The sequence below is a fragment of the Peromyscus maniculatus genome, chromosome 6, assembly GCF_049852395.1.
Source record: "Peromyscus maniculatus bairdii isolate BWxNUB_F1_BW_parent chromosome 6, HU_Pman_BW_mat_3.1, whole genome shotgun sequence".
Taxonomy (NCBI): domain Eukaryota; kingdom Metazoa; phylum Chordata; class Mammalia; order Rodentia; family Cricetidae; genus Peromyscus; species Peromyscus maniculatus.
In genome coordinates, this window is record NC_134857.1 from 129,264,111 (window position 1) to 129,280,063 (window position 15,953).

General features: G+C 40.1%; 1 protein-coding gene across 1 annotated transcript in view; it reads right to left on the reverse strand.

Moving 5' to 3' along the window:
* Positions 1-15,953, reverse strand: part of Adgrl2 (adhesion G protein-coupled receptor L2) — a 647,549-nt gene that overhangs the window by 614,576 nt on the left and 17,020 nt on the right. The gene's annotated exons all lie outside the window — the stretch shown is intronic.

Here is a 15,953-nt window from a genome sequence, read left to right on the forward strand (position 1 = left end):
GGCCCATCCAGCTCTTGGGTCCCCAGGTGCCTCCCCTTGCCCCGCCTCGTAGGTGTGACAGTTGCCAGAGTCTCAATGGGGGTTGGAACTTCCAGATCCAAGCTGGAATGGCTACCCACTACATCTCCCCCTTTTTGTCTAAATAAGAAGGTTCTACACTAATACAAGACTATATACAAAGGAATGGTTATCAAATATTGTCCAGAAATAATGAGGGATAATGACCTAGATAAGATGTAACTACAACCAATGCAAACAATATCAAGCAAGAAACACATACTAAAATCCAGAGAAGTATAGAGCATAGGTAAACGGCATGTTATAAAGATTATTCAAAGGTGTCCTATCCTAAAGAACCTGAATCTAATACTTAATATGTTCTATCTAAGATATTATATATACTAAGTTGTAACTATAACTGCTAGTCTTCAATCCCATCAAAGACCTGAGAAGGAACATAATGGTACCTGAGAAATGGTAGATGGATGCAAGCAACTTTCGGGAGTCTTGCAAGAATAGACCAAGACAGCTGGCAGCCTGGACAGTCACCTAATGTTTCTCAGCATTGTTGGTGCATTCAAATTGGCTACAGGCCTAGAGTATCTGACAGACCATTTTCAGAAGCAGGAATTCTGAAAGACCATCTTACCCTGTCTTGGCAGAGTACAGTGGTCGCTTTCCTTGTGTCCCGCTTGTCTAGAAAGGACAGCATTGCATTTGTAGTGTCAGCCATCAAGGCAAGGGCAGTTCTTTGCCCAGTAGGCCATTTTGTGCCAAAAAGACAAACTTCCAAATGGAAATGTCTTAGAAGCCCAACATTCTCTCGGGATCAATTGGTGCAGCCAGGAGCAATTGTGTCTCACATCAACAGAATTCTAAGTTATTTAAATGCCATATTCTCTAGGTCTATGAAGTGTTTGAAGATTACCTGCCCATCTGACCTATGTATCTGTAAATCTGGATAACCTAACTAACGTAACTGTAGAGATGACAGGCATAGGCGACTATAAATCTATAAATCTTATCTACCGAAATAACCTAAGGACTAAGGCTTCACGTAAATAAGGTAAACAGTCTATAAGCAAATGTATGGTGAAGAACGATGACTTCAAAATTGTGACAATACACAAGATATTTATAACAGAGGTAGGAATATATAGTGCGATATGCAATATGACAATAATCCTAAATATATATAAATATACCGAATATCCTAAACAGAAGTAGAATATAGTTGTAATTTCCTCAGTTATGATAAAAGATAAGTTAGATATAAAACCTTAAACTCACAAATATAAGATAGATAGGACATCTTCTTTAATATTGTAACTATAATTCTTGCTCGATAATTGTTTTGTTATATGTAATTTTACCATGTTAAAGTTAAAACCTTCCTTTTTAAAAAAAGAAAAAAAGGAGAAGTGCTGTGGATATTGCTCTATATAAATAAAACACTGATGGCCCGTGACCAGGCAAGAAGTAGGTTGCCAGGCAGGAAGTACGTGGGACAAGGAGAGAGGAGAATTCTGGGAAGCGGAAGGCTGAAGAGGGAGACACTGCAGCCACCGCCAGGACAAGCAACATGTAAAGACTCTGGTAAGCCACCAGCCACGTGGCAAGGTATAGATTTATAAAAATGGGTTAATTTAAGATAAAAGAACAGTTAGCAAGAAGCCTGCCATGGCCATACAGTTTATAAGTAATATAAGCGTCTGAGTGATTATTTTATAGGTGGATTGTGGGACTGCGGGGCTTGGTGGAGCCTGGAGAGAAGCCCTCCAGCAACAGTACAGTACTTCTCAACTGTCCTAATTCTACAACCCTTGGTGACCATCAACCATAAAATTATTTCATTGCTACTTCATAACTAATTTTGCTACTGTTATGAATCACAATAGAGATGTCTGATATGCAACTGCTGTGAAAGGGTCATTCAGCCCCCAAAGGAGTGATGGCCACAGGCTGAGAACTTCTGTTCTAGTATAAAGGGAGAAGGGATTTGTTTTTTTGAGAGAGATCTCAGAGAGAATTAAATTAGCAAGAGACCCAGATGAGGGAGTAGTTTTCCCTCTTACCTGAAGGATGGTTTTAACAGAAGCACCTGTGTGTTGACAATCACGCTTTTTTAGGACCATCTGCACATCCCATTAACAGACCTCAAGGACATGTGCAATGAACATAAGAAAATTGCTAAGTCAATTAAGATATAGTCCCAGGTTAGGTGGGAAGATCCGGGAACAGGCACAGTGAACTGGCACCAGGAGGAACACATCGGTTTCCCCTTTCCTGTACCTGGCTGATATCTGAAGCTAGAAAACTATTCCTAATCAACATGATAAATGCAAAGTGTTACAAGGAGCCGGTGCGGAGCTCTGCCCTTTTCTCATCGCTGATTAGTACCACAATCAGCTACATTCATACTTTTATGTGGAGATTTAGAAAAAGCACTATCACAGCTCGTATAGGTCTTCAGAAACTGTGTTGGGAATGGTGCACAAGGAAGGGACGTGAGGCAAGGCTGAAAGCTGCGGATAGGACTCGCAGAGGAGAACAAAGTACTGAGAAATTCTGGGGTCTGGGTTCTAACTGGTTCTGCTGTTGATCACATGGCTTATCTACTAATCATTATAAGAAGTGCTGAACTCCATGAGGAGAGGCAGTGCCCTGATACTACGACAGTTCGATGGGCCTGCAGTAGGATTTGATATATGCAGAAAGAAGAAAACAAGGAATACATCTCATTATCAAATGTGAAATAAAAACAACTTAGAATGGTCAGTGTTAGGAGAGAAATGGAGGTATTGAGAATTTAAGCAGAGGTTAGAACTATACATGGAAATTACATTTAACAAAGTATTTGTTCATCTGAAAAAGAGAAGCAATTCAAAGTACTCTGAAAGAGACTTTAAATTCTTTTGTATGTCACATTTTTTTTCCGTGAATAATGTGTTAACCTTGTGTTTTTGTGAATAGGAATCAATTTTGGTTTGGGGGCAGTAGCTTATCTTAGGTAGACTTCACTGCGATATGTTGTGTGTATTATCAATGAATGAATGATAACAGTGTGTATCACCAAAGCCACTGAGCCGAAAAATTGTGTGTATAAGATCAGACTTTAGGTGTATGACAATAAATTATTTGCATGCTCTGACCTTTAAAATTGTTTCTGTAAAATGGGATGGTGCTATCCAGTTGTGTTTGTGTGTGTGTGTGTGTGTGTGTGTGTGTGTGTGTGTGTGAATCAGGTGAAACAATTCTCACATACTAAGATATTGTAAGTGCAGAACTCTAAGCAAAGATGATTTTAAAAAATCTCATTTATCTTGTTATTATCAGATAATTCTTGGGCGTTGAATTCAAGCCCATTTGGTACTATATTTGGATTGTCTACATATACAATCTTGAACCAATTACTTACAGTTCCTTTATTTCTGAAATGAGGCTTTGGAGATGGCTACTCACAAGTCAGGAGGACTCATTAGTGGTCATAGAAAATGTGCTTTGAGCCAAGAGACATGCTAAGCCCTCGGCCTCCCCCACTGTATAATCTTCACCCTCCACACCCTCCATTTCCTCTTTCCTGGAAGATCTTTCCCCTGTTCCCCAGCTTCCTTGTCTTCCTCACCTCCATCCTGAGAGGATTTCTGCTGTTCCTGACTGGCACCTAATCCTTCTAAGGCCATGACTGGTGATCAATATGTGATAATGACTTCAGACAGAGGTAAACAGCCATTTTTTCACAAGTGCCAATTCTGAGAAAGCAAAAGTGTTAATAGGCCATAATAAAAAAAATACAAAGAACACAATAAGAATTATGTGACTGTACAATAGGTACTTCTTTTAAAACATAGAAGTGGTCATATCTGGGAATATATTTAGGGAAATTGTAGCATGGGAGCCATTTTTAACATTTATTATAAAATTATAAATATCTTTTAATCAATTAATTTATTTTATTTTGTCAGAGAGAATGTGGATTTACTGAGGAAAAGTGAGAAAAGAAAAGAACTCCCTAAATGGGAGGGACCAAGGGAAAAGCACTGTAGAAAGGTGTTTTCAAGTGACCACAGTGAAAGGCTGGGTAATAGATAATTCATGTGAGAAGTTCTAATAGGCACCTTACATGCCTTGTCTACCTGATGCTCACATGCTGAGGAAGACACAGATGTTTTTGGAGATGAAGAAGCCATGCCACTGGGACAGGGAGCCCATCACATAAGCTCACAGCTGGAGAGGCACTCAGCTGCAGGACCCCGATTTTATGTTCCTTAGAGTTACACTGTTCTGGGAGCTTTGGGAGAGGACCTCAGAAGAGTGGGCTGCTCTAACACAGTACATACACACAAAGCACGGGAGGCTGGAGAGTCTAAGATCAAGATGCAGAAGACTGTGCCTGTGATCAGAACCGGGTTTTTGCTTCAAAGAAGGCTCTCCCTAGCAGTTGTGTAACACCACAGACGGACCGACAGACTCCCTTGTTAAGGAGGCAAATACCTTCCGGCCTGATGGCTTTTCAGAGGCACCCCTTCCTAATACCTGGGTGTAAAGTTTCAATGTACACATTTGAAGTAGAAACAAACATGTATTCCCTATCATGGCTCTTGCTTCCTGGCCTTCAGTCTTGTAGCCAAGCTGGATCTTTGGCTGGGATTGTAAGAAAACTTATACCCTGCTAAATTGGTTGGGCTTGTTAATGATATATTTTATACAATATGTTAATGGTTCAAGGATTTTTCATGTTTTAATATAGAAATAGAGGTACTGAAATAATTTTGTAGGTTGGATACTTTGTCATGCAAATTTTATCTTGTTTCAGAAAATTCTACTTTGGTTAGCTAATTTTCTTCTCATTGTGATGGTATACTTATAGAGAGACTCCTTTATGGAGGACGGCCTTATTCTGGCTCATGGTTTGCACTGATTCACAACCTTCCTAACGCTGCAGCCCTTTAGCACAGCTCCTCATGTTGTGTGGACCCCACCCATAAGATTATTTTCACTGCTACTGTGTAGCTGTAGCTTTGCTCCTGCTATGATTTTTAATGTAATTTTTTTTTTTGAAATAGAGGTTTGTCAAAGGGACCATGCATGACCCACAGACTAAGAACCATTGGTTTGGGATCTAGAGCTCATATGGTGGGAAAGGCATGGCAGTGGGGAGGCCCTTGCAGCTCACCTCCTTGCCTGCAGGAGGGTGAGGTACGTAGTTGTATCAGGTTAGCAGTCAGGAACAAGAAAGCTAAAGGCAGAGCTGGAGAGGCTACAACATCTGGGAGTGAGGCTACAACATCTGTCCACACCAAGAATGAACTGTTTTCTTCATCTAATCTTTGTACCAAAAGGTTACAGAATCTACCAAGGCAGTGCCACCATCTGAGGGCCAAGTAGTCAAACACATGAGTCTCCTGACACTTAACATTTATAGGACAACATTTTATCCCTAGCCCCCACAGGCTTGCAGCCACCTCATAATGCAAAGTGAATTCAGTCCAACTTTGAAAGTCCTCATTTTCTTTCAATTCTAGCAACCATTCAAAAGTCATCTGAGACTCAAGACCATTTCATAACTGTGAGTTCCTGTAAAATAAGGCCATGTTACATACTTTTATTATTCAATGACACAGAGGAAATATTCTCATCCCAAGAGGATGACTGTGAAGAAAGCAAGGAAAGAACAGGTCAAAACAAGATAGGAACCCCACAGGGCAAATACAAAACCCTACAGCCTCCATGTCTGGCATCCGGGGCTTGTGCCAACATCACCTGGGCCCCTACGGGGTTGGTGGGTTCTAACTCCAAAGTCTGATGCCTATACTTACATAAAATTTTCTCTTGGGTCTGCTCTTCTCTGTTTCATCAGCTTTCTTAGGCAAGTATTCTATGACCCTGGATCTTCATTGCACCTTGGATTTGCTTTCAAGCTCTGGGTTTCCTTACAGGGTATCTGACACTACTACAGATTGCCTGGTCTCATCAACCTTTTCCCTTCCCACATAGGTGCAAACCTCCTTGCCCTCCCTCTCAACTCTTGTGCCCTGAATGCCCACACAACTAGTATCATGTGGACAATGCCAAGTTTTGTTCCTCGTTTGAGATGTCGCCCAGCCCTCTTGGATCATAGCTGCAGTGCTATGAGCACATTCCCATATACACCAGAAAAAGAAAACATTTGCTTAGTCAATTCTCTTCTATCAGGACACTCCGAAGCCTTCCATGAACGGGGTCTTGCCTTCAAGATATTATTCCTATTCCTTCAGTACAGAAAGTGTTCACCTTTAGTTGTATCTAATCTCTTTAACAATGTCTTCTGTCTGTCCTGCCAGATGTGCTCACTTTGGTCACTGCTTCTGTTTCTAGAGCTCTAGTTGCCGAGGCTAATTTTATGTGAGGGACTGAGTGGGACTCTTTGTATTTACAATTCCTTCAGCACTTGCAGGTCCTGAGAGCCATAGTCACTGTCACTTCCATTCTACTGACCAAAATGGAAGCTTAGGGAGTTGAAGTATCTTGTGCAAGCACCAGCAGGAGGACTAAAGTTTGTGAGTTCAAATATGCTAAGGCCAATCTTCTCTTCTGTCCCTTCAGTTTCTGCGGGGCAGGTCCTCCCTTTTCTACTTCTCTGTGTCTTCTGTAAAGACAAGACCAGGCTGGGTCACTGGACACTGGACATGCTGACCTGTCTCTGCTTCCAAAGCTCTTTCTTTTGCCATTTTCTGGATGTTATTTCTAGAGATCTTCCCTCCCATGTCCTTGTCACTGAGATTTCAGCAGAAAACTTGTCTCATCAGTGACACCTTCTACTGTGGTCCCTCTATCACATTAACCTCTCAAAACATCGTCTATACATCTCCACTTGGAACTGGGAACATGTTTGGGTGGCTTCCTTAAACTGGGTGTGTGATTTTTTTTATTTATGAGTTAATTAGAATAAAGCATTTTCATTAAAACTAAGAAGAAAGTACTTTCTTTACCCTTGGAAATATAGCTTGCTCCCAATTTTTTTATATTAATAAAGGCATTTTACCTTTCCAAGGAAAGAAAGAAAACTGTCTTCTAAATGCTGACCATTTTATGAATAATTTGCTTGTTTACTGCAGGTCTCATTTGAGTGGAATGTGTATTAGAGCAAAATAGCACTCTACTGTAAAACCAGTCTATGCTCATCGCCTGGGGGACAAGACCTAAGAATCCACATCATTAGCACATCTGCCTGATGGCATTCTTCACTCTACAATTGACTGGTTAAACTCTCTCACAACATAGTGATTCTTGAAGCTAGTATGGATTAGACACAGCACCTAGCTGCCTCACATGTGACTTCCAAGAGAATTAGCAACAGCCTTCTTATTGGCTTAGAGAAGTCAAGAACTTGCTCATTTACATAGTAATGTGATGTCAGAATGCAGTTGTGGCTCAGGCCCCTACTCCTGAAGCTTTCCCTCCATCAGACACCTACTGGGACATTGTCTGTGAGTCCCTAGTTAACAAGCTCTAGCCTGGGAAGTGCTTACATCAAAGTCACTCCTCCTGCTCCTACCACATTCCTTGCTTGTTTCTTGGGAATCAGAACCCAGCTGTGGGTGTGTGCTATGAAACTTCCCTCATCCTTGCAAAGGTATAAGAAGAGACACCTACTTCTGCCATTCAGGCTTCGGTTCTTCAGAACCCCTGCATGCTGTCCATGGGACTGGGACCTGTACTTATTGAGGAGAAAAGCAACAACAACAACAACAAAAAGCATGTGTATTTTTAAAACATCAAAATATAAATCCACAAAGCCCAAACACAGGTGCTTTTAAATTTCAGATGAAATTCCACCTCCTCCCCCTTTTGAAAACCAACGCTGTTGCTTTGATGTATTACTAGAGAAAATAAGGTGAAAGGCACATATGTTATGGGCACTTGGTTCAATTTTCTATGAAAGTATTATTGTTATACATTTAAATATATGTTTCCTCAGGGAAGTCCAACATTTAGGGTACATTTCAAGCTTGCATAAGTTTCAAAGTCCATGTAATCTTTCAAACAAGTGCCTTTATCTGAGATCAAACCTTATCCACGAGAAGGTTTGAGTTCTATGTTTCTGAAACTCTTGAAGCACGGATATCAATAAACTTGATGGATGTAAATCAACTTGGGGGCTGGGAATGCAACTCAGTTGGTAGAGTGCTTGCCAAACACTGAGTTTGAGCCTCAGAACTGTATAAGTTGGTGTGGTGGCTCATACCTGTAATCCCAACACTTGGGAGGTAAAGTACGGAAGTCAGAAGAAGTTCGGAGTCAATCGAGTCAATCTAGACTATCCAACAAGTTCAAGGCCAGTCAGGACTATATGAGACCATCTTAAAAATGCCTGCCTGCCTGAATGAATGAATATATAAGTAAACAAACACACTTGGCCTTTAAGTAGCTAAATAACCTTTTTAGTATATGAAATATATCATTCAAATTCTATAGCATGATTTATGATTTATTAATCTTACCAAAGAGAATATAATGCTTAACACTCTTAATTACTATAATATTATTTCTTTTACTGACAATAAAATAGTAGACTTTGGAGTCAAGAACAGACATTGTGTGCGTACATATTCCAGATACAGATGCTTTATTTAGATGGTTTCCTTCATAGTTCTCACTACTCAGCCTCTATTCTCGCTTTATACTTCAACACAAAGCAGAACATTCTGTTACATACCCCATATCATATGAATTGCATATTCATATCAATGGTATATTACAGTGAGAGTACTCGTTAATCACAGAACCCACTTGTTGTACCAAATCATCAAGTGCGAAGAAAGTTCAGGGAACAGTTAAGCTGGTGTATATAAATGGGTGTCATACAGACATCCTTATATCAACAGGAATGGCTTAACCCTCCCATGCTTTCTAAAGTTGAATGGCCTTGTTTAACTTATTCTCAAGTCTGATGTCTAATCATTTGCTGTGATCTAAATGCTCCCCCACAATCATCAGGGATGTGATTGTTAGGTTTTATATCATAATGCATACTAAGCATTCACAGCTCTAACATTTTTTTATGTTTGTTAAATGTCAATGAATCTGTGGCATGCGAAAGGGCACTGCTAACATGGCAGCTATTTGATTTCTATACTTTGTCAAATATATGGACCTCTTAATTCAATAATCCATAAAGGCAATGCTCACTGTGGTTTCCCATTCATGAACCTGACCTTTCCTTAATGTCAAACATCATTTTCAACTAGCAAGGGAATAAAGCATATTATTTATATAAAGCTAATAATTATTAGGGAAAATAAATACAGAGGAAGTAATCATGAAAAAGATGAGCCCTTATTCATTTTTATCACTATGACTTGATATAACACTGTGCATACTCTTTCTCACAGTTCCAAAATATAAAGAAAAATATGCCATATCATCAAAGAGTCTAAATTTATCTAATCATTAGTTCAGAGTCTAAGTAGTGACATGAATTATTTCCAAAGCCATCATTTTACTTGCAAATGTGAGTTCTTCCTCAAAGTGACCTATTGTCTTGAGTTTTTATTCATGCATTTTTCTTGTTATCCAGGGCAATTCTATACTACCTGATTTTTTGTTTTTGAGAAGCAGCTAAATGGATTATGAATATCTGTGATTTAAAGGAGAACTCCCCCCGCCCCTTTCACCAGCTGGGTACTTGGGTTTGATGTGAACAAAAAATATTCATCATCAAATATTTATTGGGAGCACACTCTGTGCCAGGCCCTGTGCCAGGCATTGTGGGGCATGCAAATACGTCTAAGAAACAGTTCCAGCATTTGCAGAATTGATGCTTTAGTCATGTGTGAACTTATCAGCCAAATTAGTCTGTTGTTAAACTTTCAAATGCTACCAGTGACAGTTATTAATATGTGTTCCCAGTTCTACAGAAACACCCTTTGAGCCACGCTTACATGTTTTCTCAAAAGCGCACAGCAGGTGTCAATCACACAGACCTTCAACACTTGTTTTGCACTTCTGTGAGGTGCAGGTAGATGTCAGCCTCCAACCTGGGAAGCAGCTCTTCCAAGAATGTGAAAAGAATGTGTTTGTTGTTGACAGAGGCATCTGTTAGCAGCTGGCAGAAACAGTGATTAGATATGCTGTGTGTTACCAGCTTTTGTATACATAGATAGTCAAGATGGGATGTAATAGGAAAGATCCAGGGGCTGGAGAAATTGCTCAGGGATTAAGAGCACTTGCTGTTCTTACAGTGGAACCCAGGTTCAGTTCCCAGCATCCATATGGCAGTTCACAACCACCTGTAACTCCGTTTCCAGGGAGATCCTACCTCCTCGTCTCACCTCCTCAGGCACTGAATGCATGTGGGGTACTTACACACATTCAGACAAAACATTCATACACATGAAATAAAAATGAATAACTATTAAAAGGGAAGATCCACTATTTCCACTGTATTTCAAAAAAATTCCAGTTTTAAACAATCATTCCTGACTTAGGTACATGCAAAATTTCCATAATTACCCCTGCAGTGAGGGTTGACTCAGATCACTCATATCAAGTAAAATACCTTTCTTATTTTGGGATTGTAGTTAGATAAATTTTTATCTCCTGTGTCTTCCCAGCAGCAGAGCAGTCTCCAAGGTGGAACATGCCTGCGCATGTGTTGATATAAGTAAGGATGTGTGACCTTCTTTGATCGGATCTGATGTCAGTTGTATCATTTGGTGACATGTGACCATCTTATCTGTTTGAATTAATCACCACAGGATCAGCATGTGATTATCTTTGGACCCTATTTTCCTGTAAAGCATTAATATATTTAGCTGTTTTGGGTCATCATCATGATGATGAAAGATGAGATGCTAAGCACAGTTGGAACAACTCATATCTTAATAGCTGCTAATCTCATGAACATCCCAGTTGACTGGCATATGGCACATGCCAGATAGAAGCTAAAAAATAAAAATAAAAAGCCCTCTTGGATGATCAAAAATATTGTTATTTATTTAAGAGCAATTTAATCAAAATAACAGTTTTATTTCCATTTCACCTTGACTCAAATTAAAAATTAATCACCAGAAATATGCAAAGCAAAGCAAGGAAATCTGTGTCAGGAGAGCTGTCAGATAACAGTCTGAAAAAAATAAAAAAGAAAAATCACAATGTCGAACCGTGCATTTATTATGTACTGGCTGCTGCTAGAGTTTTAGGTGAGGCAGATTAGAAATATATTATGGCATGAAACTGATGTTCTTTTCCTCTGATTCTCTTAACATTTTTAAAATAACAGTTGCTTAAAAACCTACATATCCATTGCTGAGCAGTGATGACGCACACCTTTAATCCCAACACTGAGGAGGTAGAGCAGACAGAACTCTGAGGTTGAGGCCATCCTGGTCCAAAGAGTGAGTTCCAGGACCATCAGAATGACAGAGAAACCCTGTGTCAACAAACAAACAAATAGAAAGCCCTATGGGGAAAAAATAGGTTTTTATCCAAAACAAATAGTACAAATGTGGTGGTTTGGACAGTTCAAACTAAATGAAATTTTTTTTGAATTACTATTCTATAGCTAGAACTTTTACCTTGAAATCTATAGGCTTCTCAGACAGGGTTATGCAATAAAGTAATCCTAGTTAACAAAATCCCCAAGCAGCTTTTGGTGAAAAAAAAAATGGCACCTGATTCAAGATAGAGACTCCTAGATAAGGCACTGGGGAAGGACAATAAAGAACAAAAGGAGAGACAGTGTGGTCCAAGTTTTTAATTACCTACTTACTATATACTGCATTTCTCTCCTCTTCCTAGGAGGTTATCAGAATCAACAGTGTGTGCTGGGCATGGCGGCGGCGTTCTGTTGTAATCCCAGTACTTAGGAGGTGGCAACAATAAGATCATGAGTTCAAGGTCATCCTTGGCTACAGTTAGTGAGTTTGAAGCAGCCTGGACTTCGGAGACCTTCTCTCAACAAACCTACCAAAACAAACTGAAACAGAATGACAAAGAAAAAACAATGCTAGCCTAGTGACAGCACTGCCTCCTGACGGTGACACGGTGACACGGAGTCACACAGCCAGGTGTCTGGGTGTGAGTGAGGGTGTGCTCTGAAAAGAATGCACTGGCATGGCTTTACAGGGCTTCTTCCCCTCGCTCTCTCTTTACTTAGGGAAAAACAATCAATGACTGCTATGGCTAGACCGTCACACTATCCTGCAAAGAGAAGCCACACAGTGGCAACAGGAGATGGTAACAGCGAGGACTCCAATTACGGAGTCAACCCTCTTCTAGCCCACTCTTTGCCCAGGTTTCTCTGGATCCAAAGAGAACCAGATGAACTGGTTCAAGCTACTATCGACCTGTCTGTTCACAGAAAGGAGGTAAATGAATTTGAAATTCTTGGATTCATCTCTGTAGATGATGCAAATTACACAGGGAATGAATAGGTCTTTTCAATAGACCAGGCCTGAAGCTGATGAAGTGCTCACATACGTTTTCTGTGTGGGGGAGACCAAGGTGGCTAGAGATTCCTTAGTTAGGTCAAGTTCAGGTGAGCCGTAGTAGAGGGTACCGACACATCATTCCCTCCACATGCTTTTCAACTAGAGGGAGGGACAAGTTGTTTATCCAGGCTAACTAAATTATTTTTAAGACATGACTAAGTGAGGCAGCATATGTTGTTACAGAAACATGCATATATATTCAGGAACAAGAGGTCATGTGATAACATAGAAACAGAAAAAGGAGAACTTAGTATTCTTAGAAAACTTCTGATCTGGTACCAAGGCTTCTAGGCCAGTGGGTTTTGTTTGTTGTTATCACTCTTGAATACTATTACCTCTTTTAGTTTTTCAAGACTGTTTCTCTGTGGAGCTCTGGCTGTCCTGGAATTCACTCTGTAGAGCAGACTGGCCTCAATCCCAGAGATCCACCCACCTTTGCCTCCTGAGAACACTAGTATTAAAGGTGTGTGCCACCACCGCCAGGTCCAATGCTGAGCATTGAAACCAGAATGTCAGACTGTCACACACACAATTTGACTGTCCTCCTTCACCCCCTGCCCCCGTTTACCCTTTTCATTTATTTATTTATTTATTTTTGCAAAAAACTTGTCTTGAAATTTGTATTTACAAATGAAATTAAGATTAATGATGGTTTTATTGCCATAACAAAATTTGCCCTTTTCAGGCATTAATGATAAAATCAGTGTCATTAAAGATCGTAAAATCTGTGTTTCTCAAAACTCCTCCTCCAGGTGAAAACCGTGGATTTCCTGCAGCAGGGGTTTGGGGCCATTGTGGTCTCAGGAAGGTCACGTGTTGGGAGATTGATTTGGAATTGAGAGAGCTGGCAAGACAAGAGGTGGAACGAGGTTGGGAGGTGGTGGGGTAGGGGGTGAGTGCGTAGGCTGGTGGAGGTCGGTTCAGGAGCTATCACTTTTCACCCTCCAAAAGGGTTAATGCTTGTGTGCTGGGTGTGAGTTATGTGTACAGAGACTGAAGAGGGAGTCACCCCAAACCTGTTTGAGTCTCTACTGTGAGTGATATTGCCACCTTTCATATGATGGAAGGCAGAACGCAGATGTGAGGTTTGAACTTGGACTTTCAAGCCTTCTAAACCATGTACCAAGCATTTCTGTTCCATTTGAAATGCTTATTCTTAGGTGTTTTGATATAGCAACCGAATATGAACTAAGATCCCAGATGAAGACTATCGCCCTTTAGTAGTCTTCCAATGACTGCAGCCTGCTGTAAAGATAGGATGGTCAACCACTTCTGCAAAGGGAAAGGCTTGAAGCCGGGGCTATCTTCTAAGTATTCCTGCCTGCACTTGAAGGGCCTGGCAGCAGGCCTGTTTTCTGGGCATTCCTTTTAAAAGCCTGCTCAGTCTTTTGCCCCCCTGAGCCTGCAGGTTGGTTTCAAAGACGCGATTTTCACCACTCTGGTGTAGGGTCAGCTGCAGCCGTCAAACGGCTCCGAGGGTTATTCAGGCCTAACATAGAGGAAGACAATAGCTGAAGAAGCAGCTAATGGACCTTGTCAACCAGCCTGAGACTGAGCACCAGGGTGACCCCCGCATTTTAAACACTCTTTAGTATTGATTCCAAACTCTTTCAAAGTTTAACACAGGGCAATGTTGTACACGAGAGCAAAGCCCTGGCACACTCGTGGTGTAACATACAGAGGGCGTGACATTTGATCATATCTAAGCTTCTTCAAATGCCAAGAGGAATTTGGAGAAAGATATTTGATATTGACTTTTAAAAGGTCCACATAGATAAAATTAATAAATCTTATTAAAGTTTATTTTAGGGATATTGATTTTAAAGTTGAAATGCACCCACAAAGAAAGTCCCATGATAAGGGTAATGTGTAAATTCCTTTAAAACCCATAGTTACTGTAATTATACGGAGCATTTTACAAGCAACGAGGGACTGCTTAGGATAGATGACTGAAATTTAATCAGTTTCTGGCATAGGCTGCCTTCCTTTCCCACCAAGAGAATTTCCAGTGCAGGCAGACCTGTTCAGAGACTGAACCTTGCTTATCACACTCGATCTGTCTTTGAGTACTTTCCACAAGAAAGGCTTCCTCGAATCTCCCAAAAGATAAAGGAACAGGGCAGTTTTTCTCAGTAGCATGTACCTTCCACCCATCCCATCCCATGCCCTTCTCAATAAACTTAATTCAGTTCTCCAGCCTGGCTTTTATATTCATAAGAAGCATTCTGTATTGAATGCATAATACATGGGCGTGCTGATACTGCCACAGGAGAGCATCCAGTAAGAAAGAAGGCCTAGACTTTATACTCTTAGGGAGGAAGTGTTTGCCTCAAGAACTTCTTTCAAAAACAACTCATTTCATTTTCAGTTTTATTTGTATTAAGTGGTGTAGGCCTGCCAGTCTGGTGAGGAGAAAGCTGAATTTGATGTAGTTTCTTTTAAAGCAAGGAGGAAGTGGAAAAATAATCACCAATGATAAGTGTGGAAATTAAACTACCTCTAGAGTTCATGTTTTACAAGGTCAAAATCGATTAGTTTATCTCCCAGCTGATTTAAAACCTATCTGATTATTTCTGATGGCTTAAGATGTAATTGTCTGGAAGTCTAAATAGAATTTTTAGACTTACCATTATTAAAACCTTAGGAACTGAAGATAGAACTGTCTGGCTTGATTACCATACTTTTACTGTTGTGAAAAATAAGAACTCCCAAGTTGCTATTTGTTGTTCGCATTTTTATCATAGTGCTTAATAAATCTCTGTCCCTAGTACAAATTAATGCTTTTTTAAAATTGTAGTTCATTTAAACGTAGGTTCTTTGAACATAGTAGCATTGCAGTGTGACATCTGAGTCCCAGAGATCAATTGATGGCTGTTGAAGATCATGAAGAATGGCCCATTAAAGCAGTTAGTGTATGACAAATAACAAGGTTTGTGTTTAGTGTGGAGATTTATCAACTAGACAGAGCACGTGTGCCTGGAACCTGAATGAAAGTCTACTCAAACCTACTTATTAATCAGCCAGTGCAGCATTTTTAACAGATCATATTATTAAAAAACTCTAGATATATGAAAACTGAGCTCTGATGTGAAAGGTACTATCCCTGAACCACAACCTTGAAACACATATTTGTTACTGCATACTATAGTCTGTAAGAAAGAAAAACAAGCTTTTCATTTTTTTTTCCTATTTTTCTGAGGGCTAGCTAGCATCCTTTGCTTGAGACAGACCTCTGGCCAGTGTCTAGAAAGCTGTATCTGAATCACATACTTGATTCTCTGTCCCGATCTATGTAAGATGTAATTACATTAAGGTAGTATGTCCAACTTAAAGTTACCCTATATATATGTAGAGATCACATTAAAGAATCTGCTTAAATATCCAAAGCCATTTGTGGAGTGGAGAAATGAAGTACTTCCAATAAAGGGGTAGGGGAATGCCCTCCTGGGTATCTAGAATCTCAGCAAGATTTTCCAGCCT